Source organism: Mesocricetus auratus, unplaced genomic scaffold (assembly GCF_017639785.1).
Source record: "Mesocricetus auratus isolate SY011 unplaced genomic scaffold, BCM_Maur_2.0 Super-Scaffold_100010, whole genome shotgun sequence".
In the NCBI taxonomy this organism is placed as follows: Eukaryota; Metazoa; Chordata; class Mammalia; order Rodentia; family Cricetidae; genus Mesocricetus; species Mesocricetus auratus.
In genome coordinates, this window is record NW_024429194.1 from 68,659,480 (window position 1) to 68,682,705 (window position 23,226).

Consider the following 23,226-nt stretch of genomic DNA (forward strand, 5'->3'; position numbering starts at 1 on the left):
TTAGTCTACTGAGTGATACAGTTCTAAAATTATTTTGGTTGTTTTTTTTTATTTTATGTGCATGAATGTTTTGTCTGCATGTATGTGTGTATGTGCACCAGGTGCATACCTGGTGCCCAAGGACATCAGAAGAAGTCAGATTGCCTGGATGTGTGTGGATGGTTGTAAGCCATCATGTGGTTGCTGGGGATCGAACCTTCATCCTCGGTAAAAGCAATTGCTGAGTCATCTCTTCAGCCCTGCATTTGAATTATAAGTTTTTACATGTATATATTCTAATCTATATTTTAAAAATTAAATCAAGAACATAAAACAGAATGCATTAATAAAGAGAGAAATATGAAAACATTGGGAACACAGTAGTTAACATTTGCTGACACTTACTGTCACACAATCGTGTGTTATACACACTGCAACGTGTAACTTCACAGTAGACCCAAAGACAAATGTAACTGGGTGGCCAAAGGGTAGAAAAAGTCACTCAGCTCAAAGCTCATCTTGACCATGATTTTACACTGTCTGTCTGGAATGACTCCAGATCTTAAGACACAGCCCACTGCATGTTCATCACAAGATGCCTAGCTTGTTCCAGAGCAGAGTTGGAAAAACTAACATGCAATTGCCATTGTAGTTTTTATTTCTGTAGGTTTTTATTAATGTTTTCTCAGCACAATCATTTTATAATCTCACACTGAAAACACAGCATCCAATCCCAGTTAAGAACTACCCCTTAAGTTAAATCAAGCTATACTCTGAAGACCTTTACATTTTCTATATTTTTATCATTGTGTGAAGAACACTGGGAGATTTTCTTGAGCTGGCCAATATGTTTTTATCATGATTGTATGGCTCTAATATCCTAACCTGAACAAAGTAAAAGTAGCCCATGGGGCCATTGAATGTAAACCCCCAAACTCTGAAGGACTAATTAAGTAAAGAGATTCCAGACAAATTTAAAGATAATGATCAACATGTATTACTTATTTATTATTTTAGAAATTTATGTTTATTACATGAGTAAAGTTTAGCATCAGAAATCCAATCACTCAACCACGTATTTACAAAGTCGTAGTACAATAGACAATTGAGAAATCTCAGCAACATGCAACAATAAGCACTCCACATTCAGGTGGGTTGGATGGTGGCTGACTCATCTAGGCCGGTTTTGTTTCATCTGGAGAAATCGTTTCATCTGGAGAGGCTCACAGAGTTTGTGGGACTCACCAACTTGATGTTGTCTACTGATTTGCAGATGAGAAACTGTGACCTAGGAGCAAGAAGGAGATGAGGCCAAACTGTAGTTATTAAAAAGTGACTATAAAGTACCAGGGAAATAGCTAAAAATTATAATAGGAAGCACAAAATACGTGCTTCTATGATAAGATGCTGCTATGTATGCCAGCAGAACTCAGAAAATATAATGTACATAATTATCATAACAGATGCATGATCTAATCTTTGTAGTGAGTTAAACAAGCTATAGATTTTGAAGCAATCCTCAGAACTTTACCAGAGGATACTACATCAACTAAAAGTAATTGTAAGTAAGTCTAATTGAACTTGACGAGAAGGTGTTAAGTTGTGCTGTCAGTTATCAAGATTAAAATTAGCCGGGGATAGAGAGCTAGTTCCACAGTAAGAACTCACATTGCATTCTCAGAGGACCTGAATTTAGTTCCTAGGACACACATCAGACAACCCACACAACTTACCTGTAGCAACAGCTCCTGGAGAGTTACATGTCTGGCCTCTAAGAACACCTATATATTCATATGCACCATCTACACACAAACATACATGTACACACAAGATTAAAAATAATAGAAGTAAACCTTTGCAAGTTGAAGAGATGACTCTGTGGTTCAGAGCACTTGGTTTTGCAGAGGACCTGAGTTCTGTTCCCAGCACCCACTTGATAGCTCACAACTATGCACGACTGTAATTCCAGGGGACCAATGCCCTCTTCTTACCTCCACAGGCACGGCACACGTATGATGCACATAGACACACACAGCACAACTCTCATACACATTTGATTTTTAAATTATTACAAATTTTATCTAGGCCAAGTGTGGTAGCACACACCTTTACTCCTTGCACTTGGAGGTAGGGACAGGTGGATCTCTGGAAGTCAGTGATCTCTCACTAGCTTAGGTCAGATACCTCTCACTAGCTCGGGTCAACTGATTCTTCAGGTTTCCCCATCATGGTCTTGACTCCTTTGTTCATATTATGGCTCCTCCCTCACTTCAATTGCACTCCAGGAGCTTGGCCCAATTGTTAGTTGTGGATTTCTACATATGCTTCCATGTATTTCTGGAAGAGGGTTCTAGTTTTTCTGGGGTTGTGGATTGTAGGCTGGGTATCTTTTGCTTTATGTCTGGTATCCACTTATGAGTGAGTAATACTGTATTTGTCTTTCTAGTTTTTGGTTACCCCACTTGGATTTTTTTCTAGTTCTGTCCATTTGCCTGCAAATTTTAGGATGTCATTGTTTCTCACTGCTGAGTAGTACTCCATTGTGTAAATGTACCACATTTTCTTTATCCATTCTTCTGTTGAGGGGCATCTAGGTTGTTTCCAAGATCTGGCTATTACAAATAATGTTGCAATGAACATAGTTGAGTGAATGTTCTTGTGGTGTGAATGTGCCTCCTTTGGGTATATGCCCAACAGTGGTATTGCAGATCTTGAGGTCGTTTTCTGAGAAATCACCATACTGATTTCCACAGTGACTATACAAGTTTGCACTTCCACCAGCAATGGAGGAGTGTTCCCCTTTTTCCACATCCCCTCCAGCATAAGCTGTCATTGGTGTTTTTGATCTTAGCCATTCTGATCCGTGTGAGATGGAATCTCAGAGTTATTTTGATTTGCAGTTCCCTGATAGCTAAGGATGTTGAACATTTCCTTAAGTGTCTTTCTGTCATTTGAGATTGTTCTATTGAGAATTCTCTTTCTTGATCTGGATTCCATTTTTTTAATTGGATTATTTGGTAGTTTGATGTCTAGTTTCTTGAGTTCTTTGTATATTTTGGAGATCAGCCCTCTGTCAGATGTGGGGTTGCTAGGCCATTGGCTGAAACAACTTTATTCATCAACCAATAAAAGTAACACATATTCACAGCATACAGAAGGATATCCCTTATCATCCACCTTTGTTCCAAATATTAGAAAACTGGAAAAAATGGTGCATAGGCAAAGCTTTTTAAGAATTTGAGAGCCCACATTTGTTGCAGGGTATCTGTATACTGTGTGAAGATGTGCCATTGTGTTTGGTTTAATCAAAAGCTGAACAGTCAATGGCTACGCAGGAGAGGTTAGGCAGGACTTCCAGACAGAAGAACTCAAGGGATGAATCTGAGCTGAGTGGTTTCTCCAGTGAGATGTAGAACAAGTCAGACACATGGTACTGAGGAGGGATAAAGAGCCAGGTGGCAAAATGTAGACTAATAGAAATGGGTTAATTTAAATTATAAGATCTAGTTGGAAACAAGGCTAAGCTAAACTAAGGCCAAGCTTTCATAACTAATACTAAGTCTCTATGACATTACTTGGGGGCTGGCATTCCAAAGAAAGTCCAGCAAGAAAGATCTACTACACATATCCTGGAAAACTTCGCTGCAAGCCAAGATGGGGTACAAGCTGAGAGATCTCTCTGGGTCCACGTTTGCCACTAGTCCACTGCTAAGATGGCCCAGCCTTTCTTACAGTGTTAAGATTAAGGCACACGGTTTTGTCCACACTGAAGATCATCATCCTGGAATGTAGAACAGTTATCTTGCTGGGGTCAAACCACACATCTGCTCCTGAGGATAGATCATGTTAACTGTGGACCTACTATGTGGTTTGCCGTGACTCAAGCCCTTTCCTCTCTTTATTGCTAATGAAACACATCCTTCATCCTCCTCTTGTAATGGTCCAATTTTGTCTTGTACTATTTGTGAGCACTTATCTTCATTGCACCTCCTTTTAAAGATATTGGGAAAGATTTCATTCTTTGTTCAAGATTTTCAAAATACTTTTAATTCTATCTGTGGTAGTTTGAATATAATTGGCCCCCATAATCTCAAAGGGAATTGCACTATTAGGAGGTGTGGTTTTGTTGGAGTCAGTATGGCCTTGTTGGAGAAAGTGTGTCACTGTACGGGGCAGGCTTTCAGGTTTCCCATGCTCAGGATACCACCCAGTGTCTCAGTCGACTTCCTGTTGTCTGCAACATATAGCACTCTCAACTCCATGTACACTGCCATGTTCCCCATCATAATGGTAATAGACTGAACCTCTGAAACTGTAAAAGAGCCACCCCAACTAAATGTTTTATTTATCAGAGTTGCCATGGTCGTGTGTCTCTTCACAGCAATAGAAACCCTAATTAAGACACTATCTTCAAACATCATTTATAAAGACAAAACCCACTTTGCTGCAAAACCCATGAACAGTTTGTATGGTTGTGTCTCTCACAATTTTTTTCATCACTAAGTCAAAGAACTGGAAAGGAGACAATCTAATCTCACCTTCAGGAACTCTATCAGTATTCTTCATAAGTGCGGCATCCTTCTAAACCTGTGCCAGTTTAAAAACTGCTTAAGCTGGTGGTGGTGGCACACCCCTTTAATCCCAGGCAGATCTCTGTGAGTTTGAGGCCACCCCAGGCTATGAGAGTAAGTTCCAGGACTGGCTCCATAGCTACTGAGAAACCCTGTCTTGAAAACCCAAAAAATAAAAATAAAAATGGCTTAAATGCCTGATGGTTCGAATCACATGGAAACAGAGAATAAACTGATCATCACTGACTGGAAATAAATACAAGTTTCCTAGGAAAGGACAGAAAGCTGAGGGCCGAGAACAGAAGGGATTTCTCCCAGGAACTCTTTCCCGGCTCATTGAAATCCCAAGCAGTTTTATGTTCCACATAAACCTGAGAGGTGAGGGCAGGGAGAGCGCCGGTGAAGGAAGATGTGTTAGAAGATCCAGTGTTGCCGTTTCTCCTTCAGAGGGATGAGGAAAGAGAAAGATGTGAACATAATGTCTATTATTTGGTGTTTACTACACTCATCAGCCTTGGCAATGCTTACAATACATAGATTTACCCAGCTCCCCAAGATCTGCACATGAACTTGAGTTGCCCTTTCAGGGGGGAAAGTTGGGGCCTCTACCTCAAAGACACCCAGCTTCTGGGCTGAACTTGGCTCACTTGCCCAACTTTCAAAGCTGAGGTTCTCAACCTGTGGGTCACGACCCCTGTGGGGTTGCATACTGGATATTTACATTACGATTCATGACAGTAGAAAAATGACAGTTATGAAGTAGCAATGAAATAATTTTATGGGGGGGTCACCACAATGTGAGGAAATGTGTTAAAGGGTCGAAGTGTTAGGAAGGTTGAGAACCACTGTTTTAAAGCATAAACCAGATGCTGTCTGTCCTTTGTTCAAGTGTCTCAAAGCCGCCCGTGCCCATCAGGCTCTGCTCCTTCCCTTCACTGCCCTCAGATCTATCCCCAGCATTCTCCAGCTACACATCTGACCACCTTGACCCTTAAGTGTCAGCCAACCCCAGGGCCTCTGCATCTGCTCTCTCCCCAGACAGCAGGTCCACTTCCTCCCCTCACTGGGGACTTGCCCAGCTTCCTGTCTAGAGGAGGGCTCCCCCTCTGCAGTTCACTCCGCCTGCCTTATGTTTCCTAGCTTTGACCATACATACGTCTGATCTGTCGTGATTGCTCTTTTCCTCTAGGATCTATGGAAACAGCAGCCGTCTGTTTTACTGTGACCCCAACATGGACAGTGAGTGCCCAGGACAGGTGCATGGCAAACATTTGCTGAACGAATAAGTCCAAGAAAAAACATTGGCCAAGATATACATTTACTTTTGTTTTTCTGTCAAATGTCAGAAAATCTTTACCCTCTTCCGGCGTCCTAACACTCAGTAATTTGTTTGTTTCCTCAGCTAGTGTTTCTGAGCATTATATGTATTTTAAAGCAGAAGAAAAGTTTCTCAGGAAGAGACTATACATTCTAAGGAAATGCATTTATCATTTATGTGGCAAACTGAAGCTAACCAAAGCTCATCGTCGGTTATTCTAAACACATTCCTTCCAGGAGGATGTCATCTGAGATATCTAGACACCAGCCTTCTGTTGGGAAGGAGACCAAATGTTTTCATAGCCTCCATGAGACTCTGACCCCCAGTTCTATAGTTATAAAGTGTGGCCACTGCTGGAGGCTCCAGGTTGAAGTGTGTGGGGGGGAACCAGCTAGTTTTTTTCCATGTTACAGAGTTCACAGCTCGGCTAATTAAAACACACAAGGATTCACACTGCCTCCTTTCATCTGCAGATAACTGACCCAAGGAAGGTTCCAGGAATGCTGGACCCACTGATTGCTCAGCTGACAAGGACTGTGTACTGGACTAGCATCTCCTCCATGCTGCTCTGCCTCGCTGAGCGTGGTTTTCTGAGCATGGCTTTCATACACTGGATTAGTTCCCACGATATTCAACTGTATTCCCAACCGTTTTACACATAGGGGGAAGAAAAACCCTAGGGATATGCAAGAACTAGAAACTTGACCAAAAGTATTTTGTCTCTACATCATCACTGTATTTTTAGGGCCAAGAGTGCAGTAGCAACTGCAGTAGCCTCAGAGTAGAAAGTGGAATGGTGGTGGTGCTAGGATCCGAGGGCAGAACCATCCATTTCTTCTCTCTACCCCATGGTCTCTTAGTACCCACACTCAGAAAGCCAGAGGTGACCAAGGTGAGGCACAGGCCTGGCCTTCCTAAGGCTCCTTTCCCTACTGCCTACTGCCGCCGGGAAAATGTCTGTCACCTTGGGATCAGAACAGTAAAAGAAAAGACAGAGCTAGATGTTCTCTTCGAACCCTGGCTCTCTTACAACACACTCGATTTGGCTACGGCCAAACTCCAGGAACCTCAGCTTTCTGGCCTACGTGATAGTGGTAGTTCACTGACACAGAAGAGTTTTCGGGGACCTCACACCTGGCATGTCAGAATTTGTCTGCGAAATAAAACACCAGCAAAAGACACTGTTCTGTGTGGGGCTCAGTCTACTTCCTGTAACCAACTCGCCATTTAATAAGATGAGTTGCCACTAGGGGACACTGAACTAGCACAGACTGGAGAGGAAAACGCTGGCAAGGGAGCTTGTGGCTTCTCCCTGCTGGGCAGAGCCTGGAACTGCCTTTGTTGCCTCGCTCTCCCTGCTCTGCTGGAGCTGCTGCGTGAAGAGCATCCTGGGGGGGGGGGGGAGCGCAGGGCTGGAGAGGAGACCTGTTCCCATGCCTCCGGTGGGGTGTGGATCTCGTCATCGGCTCCACCGCCACAGAAAGTTAATGATCTCTCCCCTTGAATTTTCAATTGACATTATGGGGTTCAGGCTTGATCGGCTCCAAGATGCCCTGTGTGTACACTTTCCTGACACTGAAACGCAAGAAGTGTTTCCCTTACCTAAAGCTGGAAAGCTGTTTCTGCATGTCCATCAGGTAACGGCTTTTCACCTTTCCCTTCCCTGACCCTGAGAGAGGAAAGATGAGCTCTCTCAGAGACTCCAGTGAGGTCACTCTGTGTTTTTCCTTAACACAACACAGGAGCCTTCTCCTCCCTCCACACTGTTCTTCAAGTCCCGTTTCAGATTACAAAAGTCTTTCACAGCAAATATAGGCGACTATCTCAAAACATTTAAGTCAATAAAGCTCCAATTCCCAGATGCTGGTCTTGATTAGTATATCCTCATCATTTATTATGCTTACCAAGGCATTTTGAGCACGAAATTGGATATTAATAATATTTAAGGCAGGCACCAAGCATAAACCAAATTTGTGATCGCATGACGTGTCTCTGTGTTCAGGAACTATTGAGACAGCTACTGTCTTAATGTTTTGTTTAGGGGGGAAGGAGGAGTCCCCTTGGAAATTTCCTTATCATTGAAGTGTTAACCCTTATTCTGCACAGACAAGAGTGTCCTAGTTCCCAGAGAAAGTGATATCTGCCTTTGAGAAGATGGGTGCTGTTCTCCTCTCTCTCTCTCTCTCTCTCTCTCTCTCTCTCTCTCTCTCTCTCTCTCTCTCTCTCTCTCTCTCTCTCTCTCTCTCTCCTATTTCTCACTCCTTCCTGCCCCACACCTATCTCTAAGCCTTTTTCTGTGAGCTACATTTTGAAGGGCCCTTTCCCAGGCTCGAAGAGGGGGGCTCTCAAGAGGGGTATTGCTCTCAAGAAGAACCCAAGCTTAGTTCCCAGCACTTGGGTTAGACAGCTCACAACTGTCTGTAAAGCCAGCTCCAGGAAGATCTGAGGCTTCTGACCTCCATAGCACCTGAATTCCTCTGTGTGTGTGTGTGTGTGTGTGTGTGTGTGTGTGTGTGTGTGTTTTGCCAATGTCCTTTTCTAAGCAATGGTTATGATCTGTTTCATAATAACAAAAATGCCACTGCGATTATTCAGCTGACATCCTCTCAAAAGAATGAAACTTTGCCTCTGCATGTCTGAGGCAAGTGCAGAGAGTGCAGCTCCAGCTACTAAGAGGCAGTGCAATGTGGCAGGTGTCCAGAGAACCACAAAGGCACCCACCACCAAGGGGGGCTTTGCCCAATAGTCAGCACGCTTATGGGGAGGAGATGGGTTTATGAGCCCATTTGAATATATTCCAATGACTAGATAAGGAAGTAGAGAGGAATGAATAAAGGAAAGGGGTTTATAAAGACAAAAGACAAAGGAAATGACTTGTTAGACTTCTTGGGCATATAAACAGAAGTTAGATGTGTTTTCTATTTTTAAAATCACCTTGACCACTTTGGGTATGAGGTATAATAGATGATGATAGATGATAGATAGATAGATAGATAGATAGATAGATAATAGGTAGATACTAGATAGATAACAGATAGATGGTAATGATGATAGATGTTAGATAAATAGGTAGATAATAGACAATGGATAGATGATAGAGAGAGACGGTAGATGATAGCATGTACATACATACACATAATAGAATAATACAAAACAAAACTTCTTCATCAAGAAACGGTGTTCTGATTTTCTAAGCCACATCTTTTCTTTCTTGAACAAGAAGGGCCACTGCCAGTCTGGCTTGGTTAGTCTGCTCATTCAAAATAGAAGGTTCTAGTAACAACCATTTTTAAAAGTCATCTGGGGCCACCAGTTCAGAGATACAAAGGGTTCTGCAATTAGGACCCCGCTTTTGTGAGCAACTCGCAGCCTGCCTTCCACATTAAGCCCCTTGGTTGGCAAGGAAATGTGAAAGCCAGCTCTGGCTGCCCTCAGTCGCCCACCGCAGTCACCCACAGGTATACTGGTTAGATGATTTCATCATGTCTTAAATAACAACTTGCATATATCATGGTAAAAATCAGACTGCACAATTGGAATGGTCTAAATACCAGCCCAATTTGGAGACAAGCAGTGGTTTTCCACCCCTGTGTCCTCCTCTGGCTGGTCCTGTAGAACAAAGTGTCCAGTGAACAGGAGCCATCAGTATTTCTCTAGGGACCCTGAACACAGAACTTCTATTTATAAGTTCAGTTCTCAAACATTGCCTCAGAACACTCGATCCACAGTGAAACCCTATTAGTTAAATTAGTCTCCTCCAATATACTGTATATGACCCTTACTTTCTGGCAAACACTGAGTTGAAGACAAACAAAAAAGATGGCAAATGTTTTTCTCATGAATGGAGGTGTTATCCTCTTGTCAGAGGCTCAGAGGGGTCAACAAACATTGAGCACAACAAAACAGAATCTTCCTGAGAGCATCCCAGGCGAGTAGAAAGTGTACCTCTAGGCACTTGGGCACCCTAACTGTGGATTAGCAGACTCTCTGGGGTCCGCCTGGGACCAGGACTATTTGGCTGCTTTTCACCCATTTATCTGAAGTCATTACTCAGGAAGCAGGCTTATGTTCTTTTTAAAGCGCTGGAACTGACACACTAAAGAGCCTTTTGGAAAGTCATGGAATGCTTGCTGGTGTGAATGTTACCCTCATAATTGCTGAAGTCCTCTCCCAGTGTGTAGGATTTCCTCCACACGGAATGCTCTCATTCAGTGACTTTGTACAAGGGACACACCACATTAAACTTCCCATAAAGTCTAATAAATTGAGGAGGGAAGTAAAATCCATTGCTGAGTCTTTTTCTTCAGACAAGGTGAGAGAAAATTGCTCCCCTTTCCTGCGGCGCATTAACCCTTAGCATGCCAGGCTCATTTCACCTTGAAGTAACTATGTCTGCAAGAATGGCTGCAAGGGTGCTAAGGGTTCAGTGTCCGCCGTCTAATAAACTGCCCCCATTAAAGCTGATTTTATTCTCACCAAACACAAAGAAACAAACCTGGAATTGGGTGGCTTGCCCTTTGTCTAGTGATAAGGCCTTCTATGCAGTCAGTCATCTGGCCTAAGGTTGCCCCCTTGTTGAAGATGGTGGCATTCAGCCCACTTCAATTGTAGTGTCCAAGGAGACTCAAAGAACAACAAGAGTTTGCAGGTAAATATAAAACCAAGTTAATGGAAAATCACAACACCTTTATAACTGTTTCACCATTCAGCCATTGTGAAACCCCCCTTTAATTCCGAGAATACTCCCTGAACCACTTGTACCAATTTTCTGTCTATTGTATAGTTGCCAGTTAATAAACTATACTATGATTTGCCTCTCACTGCAATGGGACAGCACACGAAGCCATCTAGCCATGGCTTGACAGGCCTATCTACAAAGGCCAACCCTGTGTATGGGGTAAGTCATATCAGAAATGGCATTTTATGGCAGTTGGGCCCTAAAATGGGCTCTTTTCTATCAAAACATGACAGAAAATGTCCTGGTAGGGTCTTCCTCCCTTTATGCGGTGTTGCATACGCTTCTGAAAGAGAACAACTCAGATACAAGCCCGCTCCAAACTTTCTGGGTTTACTTAAGAAAAAGAAAATGGGTGAACGCCTAGTTTGTCTCCTACATAGAATTCCTGCCGAGCCCAAGAGCAATATGTGTATTGGCTCATTGGACATTGAGCTTTCCTGGGGGAGAAGGTACCCCAGTTCCAATGGCAGTGTCAGCTTTCCCTCATGAGAACTCACTGAGCTGAAAACAATCCCTTCGTCCGGGGCCAACACCCTCCATCAAGCATATTATTATCTTAATAACCTATCTGATAAAACAACATTTGATCAAAATTCAGTTTAGCGTTGATAAGCAGGAACCTTTAAAGTTTGGTCTAGTTTTTTATGTGTTCAAGTTTGACCCAAAGTTCCAAGTGCTACTCGCTCAAACAAAAACAGGTATCATTACTGATTTGGCCAAGTTTATCGGCTCCACAGACAAGGGGATTTACTTACAGGATTACCAAGGGCCTGAAAGAGTAGTCTGTGGGGAAACTGAGGCCAAGACAGGTCCAGTGTCAAAGGTCATAAGCAGGCTATACTAACACCCATTTTCTTGCCTGGAGTCCCAAGCTCATGCTGTTACAGCACACTGTTTTCACAAATAAATATTCCAGCATTCACCAATTACTTTTTTAAAAAGCATCCAAGAAATAGCTCCTTCTAAAGAAATATCATCTGGTGAAAATTAATATTTGATAAATCAAATCACCTGATTTTCTACCATATTAAATACCTTCTGTTAGCAGATGGGACCCATTAAACATGGCGGTACCCATGTGACTTCAAGGGGAGGCTAAGAGAGCAGCCAATCAGATGTGTCCACAGGGAGACACCAGAAGAACAGGGCAGAGGTAAGACAAGCAGAGCCAAAGACCCACCCTGGGTTCAGATTAACTGCCTGGACTGGGCTAACAATCCTCAACACACGGATGAAAGCAACCAACACAGAGGCGCCTGAGAACACTGGTGTTTTGAATGTCTTCAAATTACTAGAAACTTCTGTGCAAGATCCCCTCGCTCGCCCTAACCCACAGGTGTTACATAACACACTGTTAAATAACCTTTCTGTGACATTTCAATGGCCTTTTTGTATTTTACTAGAACTTATTTTGATTCATTTTCTAGGTGAATTATGCAAACATCTGAACTAAAGACATATGACTATTAGACATTAAAAGTCACATCTCGTTGAAGGCATCCCCCAAACCAACTCTTTGCCCCCATCTGAGTGTCTAGATGCTTATGCACATGCACACACTCACACTACAGCTGAGTAAAGCAAACTAGCAAAACCCGGAGAAGACAGTTGTGTCCATCCAAGGTAGACCATCAGGTAGAGCAGGCCACATAGTGATACCCCAAAGCGTTTACTGTGTGAGGGTTCAAAGAACACCCCCACGCCTCCAGCTGATATTCGCCAGACTGGACCTGCCTGAAACACATCCTGACCTGGCTATTTTATCCCCACCTCCCTGCTTCCTCCCCTCTTCCCTCCGTGCATCTGATTCCTCTCAAGCGCTGATTCTAGAGCACCAAGTCTAAGACAGAGACGACAGTGAGCCATTGGTGTAACTGTGTGTCCTGTTAGATGTGAGTACGGTCTTGAAGAATAACAAAGCAAGCCAGAGATGAAGGGGTGACGGGGCCCTGCTGGATAAGGAGATCAGGAGAAGTGACTGCAGTGTGGCCACTTTTGGCAGGGCCTGTAAGAAGTAAAGAGTGCTGGGACAGTCTAGGAAAGTGACCATGGCCCGCAGAGACAGGAAATATCACACAGCAAGAGCAAGAAGGATGTTGGTGGCACTGGAAAGAGCAACTGAGTCTGTTGAGAGGGATTTGGTCATGAGTTCCGACCAGCTGTCGGTTTTTATTAGCAGGATTATTACAACAGGGAACTTTTTTTTTTTTTTTTTTTTTTTTTTTGTCTGCTACAAAGTCATGGCTGTTCCAGAAAGCCAAGAGCAGGAACAGAATATGAAAACACACCTCCTAAAGAGTGACTCTCCAGGCTGGTGACATGGCTTGGTGAATAAGCAGCTTGCCAGGCAAGTGTGAAAGCTTGAGTTTAGAACTCAGCACCCACATGAAAAATGTGGTGTGGTGAAATACATACCTGTAATATCAGGACTGGACAGAGGAGAAGGGAGTGTCCCTGTGGATAACTAACCCCAGACTAGAAAAGTTGGTGAGCTCCAGATTCAGTGAGAGACACAGTCTTAAAAAAAAAAAAAACAAAAACAAAGGTGAGAGTGATTGAGAAACACAATTACTGTCAACCTCAGACCTCACATGCACACACACAAATAATTTACACATATACACAACTAAAAAAAAAGACTGTGTCTCTTAGAGAGATAGTAGAAATGGTCTATGTGAGTGTCGTGGTTATATTTACATGGTTGTATGTGTGCAGACTTTATAGTCACCTAACCAAGATACAAAGCACGTGTTGCAGTGGAGAATGCAGGAGAGCTCACTGGTTCCTGTCTATATTGTTCATGTGAGTGTTCCCTCTTCTTTTATGTTTGCCCTCCACTCTGCGCTCATCCTAATCTGGCAACAAACGTCAGCTTTGGTCCTGAGGAAGTTGGGGTAGGTGAGGCAACTCAGTGTGGAGGATCCATGGGCTTCTCTTGCAGCTAAACCTGCAGCCTGCACCTTGCTGCTGATCTTCCCAGAAAAGGATGGTTCCAGGAAGAACACAGACCTCTACTCAGCATGAAGGACCTAGGAGGACGGACGGAGGAAGGCTTTGAGGCAGGGCAAGGTGAAGAGCCCTTATCTCAGTATTGTGAAGCAGAGAACAGGTGGGGATTGATACCACACATCTTATCGCAGGAAGCCCACACTGTAGAGGGAGTAGCTGCCTCCCCTAGTCTGGGTTTCTGGAGTTCAGTGTTCTTGAATTAACTGGGTACAAGGGAAAAGATAAAGTTTAGTTTTTACAGCTAGTTATGCAATGTAACACTTATTTACTAGGCTCTGAATGACTCAAATCTCACTCAAAAGCAGGCTAGGGAGGAGAACTTGGTTTCCCTAATCCCCATATCAAGTGGATAATCTGATGGTACACAGAGAACCACACTCCTCTATTTAAACTTTTATATAAGATTTAGCCAGGTGATTAGGGGGCCAGGAGAACCTGGCGTGCCTTCCTGATGCTGGAGGAGGGTTACAATGTTAAATCCCAGCTAGCACGGAAGGGCTTTCTGAGATGTCCCCACCTGAGATCTAGAATGCACACATATGTCATTTCACGGACAGGTGGCAGAGGTGTATCCAGCTCTCAAACAATGGGATAAAAGTGTGCTAACCTAATGCCCTCTGCTAGCCTTCCAGAATGCTTCACTTTCCCATAGAAGGTACTGGATCCTCCGCCAAACACCAGGAGGTGATCAGAATCCACTCAATAGCACCCCACCCCGTCCTCTTTCTTCTTCATTGGATTCATTTGTGTCAATATTTTACTTTGGAGAGTAGAGAAAATACCAGCACCTACAAGCAAGCCAGCCAAAACAACAGCATAGCCGGGAACAGAATTTGAGTCTTCTTGGACAATATATACTTAAGGAAAACTTCTTTGTGCTTCAGTTGTCTAACTTGGCTCTTCTTACTCCACCTAAAATATATTAAATTTTGACCTTCCAAATCATTGTGGTTCCTTTGTACCAATGGGATTGTTTTTTATTACCAAATTTTTGGGGGAGGGCAGTGAACACTATCTCCATGATGAGAAGTCGGGAACCCAATGTCATGGCCTGTTGCAGCCTGGTCCTTAGATGTTGTTGACATCCAAGACTGTTTTATCACTTGCCTAACTGTTTAGACATGGCTGTGGAGATTTTATCCCATCCAAACAGCACTGGTACTAACCATGGATGGGATACCAACAACTGTCTCGGCCCTGTATGTACATTAATTGTCCTTACACAACCCAAGGCTGTCCCCCATGGCAGTCTTGCACGGTAGTGAGGAATTTCTGTTGGTTGCTCCCTCTGTCTTATGATTTGCTTTGCACAGATGAAAATCAATAGCTAAGAATCAGAGATCTCACTGGTGGACCCAGCCCTGTTGCAAATAACCCAGAGAGGATCAGGAGAGATGTCGTCCAGAGTGAGTGACACAGTAAGCCCATCATCTATGGGAGAGTTGGCAGGGTAGGCACAAATGACAGTAACTTTCATTTAGGAGGAGATCTATCAAATCTCTGGAGATAAACTATTCAAACAAAAAGATACAACTCTTGAAATGATGGCTAAGTTGATGTAATCTGCTGTGTCAGGTTCCAACCCGTCTGTTACACCACCCAAGGCCAAGTTAAATCAGGCACCGTGGGAATGATGCTATCTCTATCCCTGGTTCTGACTAGATAAACACAAACGCCTGCAAAAGCAGCAGGGTTCAGGCCAGTTGTCAGCCAGAGATAGTTGATGAAATGAGGGCCAATAACAAGCTGCTTCTTAACTCACCTTTCAACCACATGACAAACGTTAGACGGGTGTGTGTGTGTGTGTGTGTGTGTGTGTGTTACCCATGGGATTAAATTTCACTTGATTGTTCAATTCAGGTGACTCCACAGGATTCTGATTTGGCTTTTTAAAAATAGGTAATCTAAGTTATTTTCTTCAGATAAAACTTTAGACGCTGGATTGTTTTTATTTTGAAAACAGAGATAACTGAAATAACACCAAATACTGATTAACTAAAGAACAACTCTACTGTAGGAAATAGTTTTACATTTCTATTTTACCAGCCCCTTCATTATTGATCGTCTCCTGATCACTGACCAAAGTTCTTTTTGGAGTTATAATGTCATCAGAATCATTTGGTTGTCAAAAATAGTCTTCCATCCAGCAATGAGATAAATAATGTGGATAAACTTTGCTTTATGAGCATTTATGCTAATTAACCATGGGTGGAAATCAAAGTCATGCATGAAGAAAATGTCAGAGAACTGCATGTTTTCTTCAAAAATATATGTGTAAAAATACCTGTCCCGAAATAAAATTAACTTTAAAGAAACCCAACAATGTCTTCCAATTCCTGGTCCAGGGATAGAGATCCGAAGTGACCAGTTCAGTCTATGGCCAAGTGATGAACTGGAAGCTGAATTTCTATGTCCATAAAAGTGGGCATGTGATGCTAACTACCTCCCCCAAACTGAAAAGACACATGGGAGTGCACAGAGGCTCACACTAGCAAAGGGGCACTTGTGAACAGACACCTCGTATGGGGAAAAAGCTAGCTCCGGAAAGCCCAAACGACTGATGACTTTTTCAGTGTACAATGTGGGCTAGTTTGAGAGTTAAAAAATAAATCCAGAGGGATTGGCTGTCAGTGAGGCAACCCTTCTGTAGCTCTGAATTGCTGGAGTTCTGCCGTGTCCTCAAAGTGAATATTGACAGAAAAGTCTCCTCATGCTTAAGGGTGGGTAATATTCATTCAACCTATTTGTACCCAACTCTGGCTGATTCTGGCCTTCCACTTGAGAGAAGAAAGACTCACAGCGTTTTTTGAAGTCCACAGTCCAAGGGAACAGACTCGTTAAAGTCTGGCCTAACTATAGAACGAGAAAACATGTCTCCCACCACACATACTGAAGGCCTACCTACAGTGGCTCCCCTGGCCCAGACATCACATCTGGTAATGGAGAATGATTGCATGTTATACTAAAAGATGGAACGCCATTTGAAGAGTCAGGACAAGCACCAGAAGCAAGCTAGGATATCCACAGAACTGTTGGACTCACCAGACTGACGATTAAAACAACTCTGACTGAAATGCTAAGGGCTCTCATAACTACAAGAGCAGATGAGCCATGACAAGCAGATAGAAAGGAGTTCTAACAAAGAATTTGGGAACTGCTATAGATCAAAAACTACAACAGGAGTGAAAACTGCTTTTTTTCTGTGTAACTTCTTTTTTAATATTCATATTGACACATACCCATTGTATATAGTGATAGATTTTATAAAGAGATTCTTATTCAAGTATATCATGCATTTTGTCAGACTCACCCCCACACCTAAGGCAGCCTTGCTTCTGTTTTTGTCAATATATAAATACATATGTAACTATACATAATTGATTTATGCATCTATATAAAATCCAGGTCCCAAGCCAGGCATTGGTGGCACGTGCCTTTAATCCCAGCACTTGGGAGGCAGAGGCAGGCGGATCTCAGTGAGTTCGAGGACAGCCTGGTCTACAGAGGGAGTTACAGGAAGGACAGTCTCCAAAACAATACAGAGAAACCCTGTCTCAGAAAAAAAAATCAGGTCCCATATATGAAAGAAGGTGTAATGTTTTCCTTTCTGAGATGAGTTTATTTTGCTTAATATTATGATTTCCAGTTCCATCCACTTCCCTGAAAAGGCATCATTTCATTCTTCATTATGGAAAATAAAAATCCAGTTCGCATATATACCACATATCTTTATTCAGTCATGTGTGCATAGACACCAGGACTGCTTCCATAACTGCTCTTGTGACATCTGACAGAGGATAAATATCTAGAATGTATGAAGAACTAAAAAATCTCAAAAAGAAATTACACAATCTAATCAATAAATTGGCAATTCTTAAAAGACAAGGACAAATGGCCAACAAACACATGAAAAGAATCTTCAGCATCCCTACCCATCAGAGAAATTCAAATTGAATCTACATTGAGATTCTATCTCATTCGATTATGAGAAATGGACCCATTAGCAGCTGAATACAACTGAGAAGAGATTCTGAACTTAAAGACATCTCAACAAAGACTTCCAAAACTGAAAAGCAGATGGAAAGGAAGGAAGGAAGGAAGGAAGGGAGGGAGGGAGGGAGGGAGGAAGGAAGGAAGGAACTATCCAGTAATGTTAGCAGCTATACAACAACCACAAAAGGGTACGTTTGCAGGGTATTCCCACTAACACCAACAGAAGAAAACAGAAACAAGGAGAGAAAGACATTTGAAGCAGTAATGATGAGACCATCTCCCAAATTAACATCAGACCCAAAGCACAGATAGATTCAGGAAGCTCAGAGTCCCGAGAAGGAAAAAAACGAAAAGAAAAGATGAAGAAATAGAGGGAAACTACCCCCATAAATGTATTGTATTCAAGTTACAGAATATCAAAGATAAGGGGCAAGCATCTGGAAGCAGCAAGAGAAAAAAATGTCTTGCCTATCAAAGAGCAAAGCAAAAAGGCCTGAGGGTAGGCAATGGCTCAGTGGGCTAAGGAGCTTGTCACCAAGCCTGAAGACCCAAGTTGAATTTTCAGTAGACACGATGAAACTGATAACCAAAAGTTGTTCAGGGTCCACACGCATGCCCTGCCATTCATACACTCCTCAAACACAAAATAGGTGAAATATGACTTTAAAATTGTTACTTATGATATCTTAGAGACCTGAAGACATTATAAGGAGAGATGGGATCCTCATGAACCTGGGATTCTTCACTTGCACAATTTTTCTTCAAAATAAAAGAAGAAATCAATATTGGGGGTATGTGGCCAGTAAGTCTGCATCATAAGAATTATCATTTTAATTTCTTCAAAAGAGGGGGGAATGACACATTAGGACCTCAAATCTACAAAAAGTAAGAACACAGAAAATGGAAGGGTGAAGAAGAGTAAGGCCTCCTGTTTTTCTTATCTCTGTTGGTCCAGCACATAAGCATTTGTTCAGACTCACAACAACAGTGAATTTGGTTGTTTTTTGTCTAAGCATACACACATATAAACAATAACAACATATGTAGGCACATGGCAGACATGTATGACATGGCAGACACAATGAACACTGTTGTTATCAGTTACATGTATCAGTTAAAGCACCAACAGCTGGTGGGTAAAAGAAAACGGCTGAAATCTAAGTCACCAACAGGAAGTGCACGGGGTAGAATACATGTCGATCAGAGGTCAGCAGACAAAGACAGGCCTTAGGCAAATCAAGCAGCAGAGAATGTTATGGTCAGGTTAATGCCAGACATAGGAGCTTTCGCAGCAGGGAAATCGTCTGGCATGGAAGGGGACATTACATCAAATTAGAGTGATTCCTCAAGAGGACATGACAGAGCAACAAAATGTAGAAGCAAGAACCGACAGAACTTCAAGGAAACAAGTGTGTTCAAGTCAGAAATGGATAACCAACCTTCACCTCCACCCTGGGGGCGGGAGAGGGAGTCACCAGGGACAGAGTTGGACTCAACTACACTCGTAATCAACTATGCCTTTGTTATGCACAGATGACTTCACCCATATCAGCAAAATACACATTGTTAAGCTCACATGAAACATTCACAGTGTGTGACAAAATAGACCTTAATGTTAGAAATAACAGAACTATCCTGTAAGATATTATTTCAAAACAAAGTGAAATTAGATTAGAAACATAACAGAAAGTAGTTAGGACAGCAGAAAAAACTAGTTGGAGATTAAGCAGCATACTTTAAATAACATTTGGATCAAAAAAAGATAAGAAAGATTGTGAAATATCTTGAACTAAATAAAAATTAAAATATAACTTATCAAAGGCAAAAATAATGTTTAGAGGGACATTTATGGGATTTAATGCATTTTTAGGAAAGAAGAAAAATCTAATGTCACTCAAGACCTCACCTTAGGAAACTAGAAAAAGAAAAAATTAGTCTCAAAGCAGAAAGAAGAAAACCAAAAATAAAAATTGTATCAAAAATCAATGAAATTGAACATTAAGGCGTTGATTTTTTAATCAATAAAATCAAAAGTTAATCCTCTGAAAAAAGATTTTTAAAAACTAAGGAAAAAGTAAGAAAACATCAATTACTATCAGAAATAAAAGAGACATCACTACAGAACCCACTGATGTCAAGATAAGAAATGAATGCTATGAAGTACTATAAGCCCTCATCAACCTGGATTAAATGGCCCATTTCCTTCATGTCAAAGGCTCCCAGAACTCACACAAGGTGAAATGAATAATCTAAAGAGCCTATATCAGTTAGGAAATTAAACCTCTTTAATTTCAGAATAGTATTAGGCACAGATGGGTTTGCTGGTGACTGCTACCAATCATATAAGGAAGAAACAGTATTCTCAACAGTCTCTCTGGAAATTGGGAACAGACAGATGCCTGCTTTGTTTCTGATACCAACATTTTTTTTCCGTGGGGTGATAATTTTCTTTTTAGCCCGGGAAAAGGCTATTAATTTTCTTGATACATTTTAAAGAAATGACTTTGGAATTTATTGAGTTTGTTCATTGGTTTCCTTCTTTGCAAATTTCATGGGTCTGTGTAACCATTTTTATCACTCCCTTCCTTCTGTTCACTTTAGAGTTAATTTCCCTTTCTTTTTCTGCATTCTTAAGGTGGAATCTGAGAAAGTCTGAGGTAAACCTTTTATTCCTTTCTAATATATGTACTCTTCTTCATTCTGTGGGACTACCATTGCCTTGCTATCAGAACCACACAAAAGTCTTATAGGAAACAATAATTATAGACCAGTATCTCCCATGAGCACTGAAACAAAAATCCACATGAAAATATTGGTAAACAACTTCAATATTATACACAATCACTTACATGCTATCACCAAGTGGGCTTTAACCTAGGTATGAAATGATAGCTCAATATTCAAGTATTGACTGTTATAAGTCATTACACCAAAAAAGATAATGGAAAAAGATCACTAAACACATTAAGAGATGCAGAAAAAACATTTTTCAAAAATCAAACACATGTTTTAAAAAAAATCCGTCTGTAAGCAAGGAAAAAACTAATAAAGATATTCTCCAGTTGATGTCACACTTAAGACTGGGGAATGTATAGCTTCCTATGGGGCACAGAAATCAAGGAGGACCCCTCTCTCTCCAGCTCACCACTCCTTTTCAACGTTGCACTAGAAGTCTCCTTCAACAAAATAAGAAAAGGAAACAAAAGGAATTTGACATGGAAGACTGAAATAAAGCTACCTTTGTTCAGAAATGACCCAACTGTCTATGAGGATGGTCTATGTAGAAAACTCAACAACAAACTCCTAGAACTAATTAACAGATTATTGTAGTGGAATTTCAGGATGGAAGTTCAGGGCATCTGCACATGGAAGTAGTGTTTGAAGTTTGAAACACAATACCATTTGTAGTAGCATCCAACTCCCATCACCAAAATAAATATTTAGGCCTTTATCTAACTAAGTCTACCCATAATGAGGAGACCAAATGATAGAATAAAATCAAAGAGCAAAATAAATGGGGAAATACTCCACATTCATGGGGAGTAATACTTACTATTGTAAAGGGGTAAGTTCTTCCCATGAATTCAATACAGCCTCCGTCAAACTCAGAAGCTATTTTGTGAGTGTAGACAAACCAATTTTAAAGTTTACATAGAGACCCTGAAGAATCAATACCATATTGAAGGAGACAGAGTGAAGAAACAAATACTGTCTGGCTTCAAGGCTAAATATAAAAGCTACAGAAATCAAGACAATGTCATGTTGATAGAAGACTCAAGTTGATGAGTAGACTAGAAACAGGTACAATACAGTCAACTGTTCTGCATTGGAGGAGTAAAGACAGTCTAAATTCTGAGATAACTAGACAACCACAAACAAAACCCCAACCATAAAGGTAGACACAGACATATATGCCCTTTAGAACATGAGCTCTCAGTCAATCTTAGACCTATTAGGTTCTAGATAAGAGAAAGACTATATGGCCTGTGTTTGGATGTGATTTAAATCTAACAATCATTTATACCGTAACATTAAAAGCACATGCATGAAAAAGACATTAATCATCTGGACTTCATTAAAATTAAATGTTTCTGGTCTATAAAAGACACTATCAAAGGAAATGGGAAGATAAGCAACAGAGTAGAAGAAAATACATCTGATAAAGACTACTTTCTAAATCATATGAAGAACCCTTAAAATAAAATAAGCTACCCAACTAAAGAGCAAAACTCATCAAACTGCAACGAAAGCCTCATCAAAAAGATGAGGATGTCAGATAGTTATATGAAAAGTGATCATACCATATACCGTTGGGGAATGGCAAATTAAAATAACATTGAGATCCCACTACATACTGGTTAGAATTTGGAGAACTAATACCACCCAGCATTGGTGAGGATGTGACACAACATTCTGGTCACTTCTGGTAAAAAGGCAAAATGATGTGGCCACTTTGGAAGATAGCGGGGTTTTAAAGGGAACACACACTTGCTGTACAACCCAGCAGTCATTTCTCAAAGGAGAACTGAGCTCCACACAAAATCTCTTATAATTGTACCACCTTGGAAACAGAGAAGGGGTTTTCAGTAGCGTAGATTAAAGAAAACATGATGTGTCTAGACATTGCAACATTACAAAACACTAAGCTATCAGACTGTGAAAGAAAAGATGGTACATATGCATCAGTAAGGGAAGGAAGCCCACTGAGAAGGCTGCGTGAAATTGCTGTATGTTTTATAGTATATGAAAAGACAACAGCACTTTGGATGGTGCTATGATGGTCAGGCTACATGTTCATCCATGCCAAGATACAGGTGACAAACCCACAGAAGACCCAACACAGAGAACAGCAATAGACTGTGTACTGTATGATGACTACACAGGTCTGTCCACTGTAACAATTGTGCTCCTCTGCATGGTTTCACCCTGAATGCTAATGTGGGAGTAGGGAGACTGGACGGCTGGGGATGTACGAACTTGCAAAGCAATGCACTTTCCATTTAGTTTCACTGCGCACCCCAACTGCTTTTTAAAGAGTCTATTCCTTAAAAAGAGAATCGTCAACTTACAATACTAGAAAATCACTTCAAAGTCATTCCCAGAATCAGGAAAAAAATAAGTAAAAGTGAAAAGGAATGAACACTAATGCAAGACAACTGTAAAGAAAATTCAGTAAAGCTTCACATATTTGAACTGGTCCAATGTGGGAAGAGCTAAATGGAGGAGAGAGACAGAGAGGTATCTAAAAGCATTGTGTTCCTTGGTCACTCTGCATCTATGCAGGATACTGTGTGGTCAACGCTAAAGAAATTGAGTAAGATTTTTATATTTACTTGTTTTAAATAATAAATAGAGACTTAGAAAAGCCAGTATCGATATAGACTTTATCAGATGCAGTTGAGAAATTGTTCTTTGCTGCAGCTTCGGGTGATGAAACACGATCCACCAAACTCAACAAACCCACATGCAGTTTATTGGGAAAGCGAGCGAAGGGAGGGGTAGGTGCTAACCAATCGGGAGCAGAAATGGAAAGAGAGAGAGAAAAAGCTTATAAAGGGAAAGGCAGTGGTTTAGAACGAGGCCCAGCAGTCAGGGCTGTTGAAACTGGAGTCATGGAG

At 41.4% G+C, this 23,226-nt stretch overlaps 2 long non-coding RNA genes across 2 annotated transcripts; one reads left to right on the forward strand and one right to left on the reverse strand.

Moving 5' to 3' along the window:
- Positions 1 to 988: 988 nt before the first annotated feature.
- LOC121142659 lies at positions 989 to 13,117 on the reverse strand. The gene is made up of 3 exons (XR_005879680.1): positions 13,022 to 13,117; positions 1,713 to 1,781; positions 989 to 1,267 (listed from the first exon to the last, which is right to left on the reverse strand). It is a non-coding gene; the product is annotated as an uncharacterized LOC121142659 (long non-coding RNA).
- A 204-nt stretch (positions 13,118 to 13,321) lies between these two features.
- Positions 13,322 to 14,557, forward strand: LOC110340384. Its single transcript, XR_002382179.1, has 3 exons — positions 13,322 to 13,408; positions 13,548 to 13,715; positions 14,240 to 14,557. It is a non-coding gene; the product is annotated as an uncharacterized LOC110340384 (long non-coding RNA).
- The last annotated feature ends 8,669 nt before the right edge of the window (positions 14,558 to 23,226 follow it).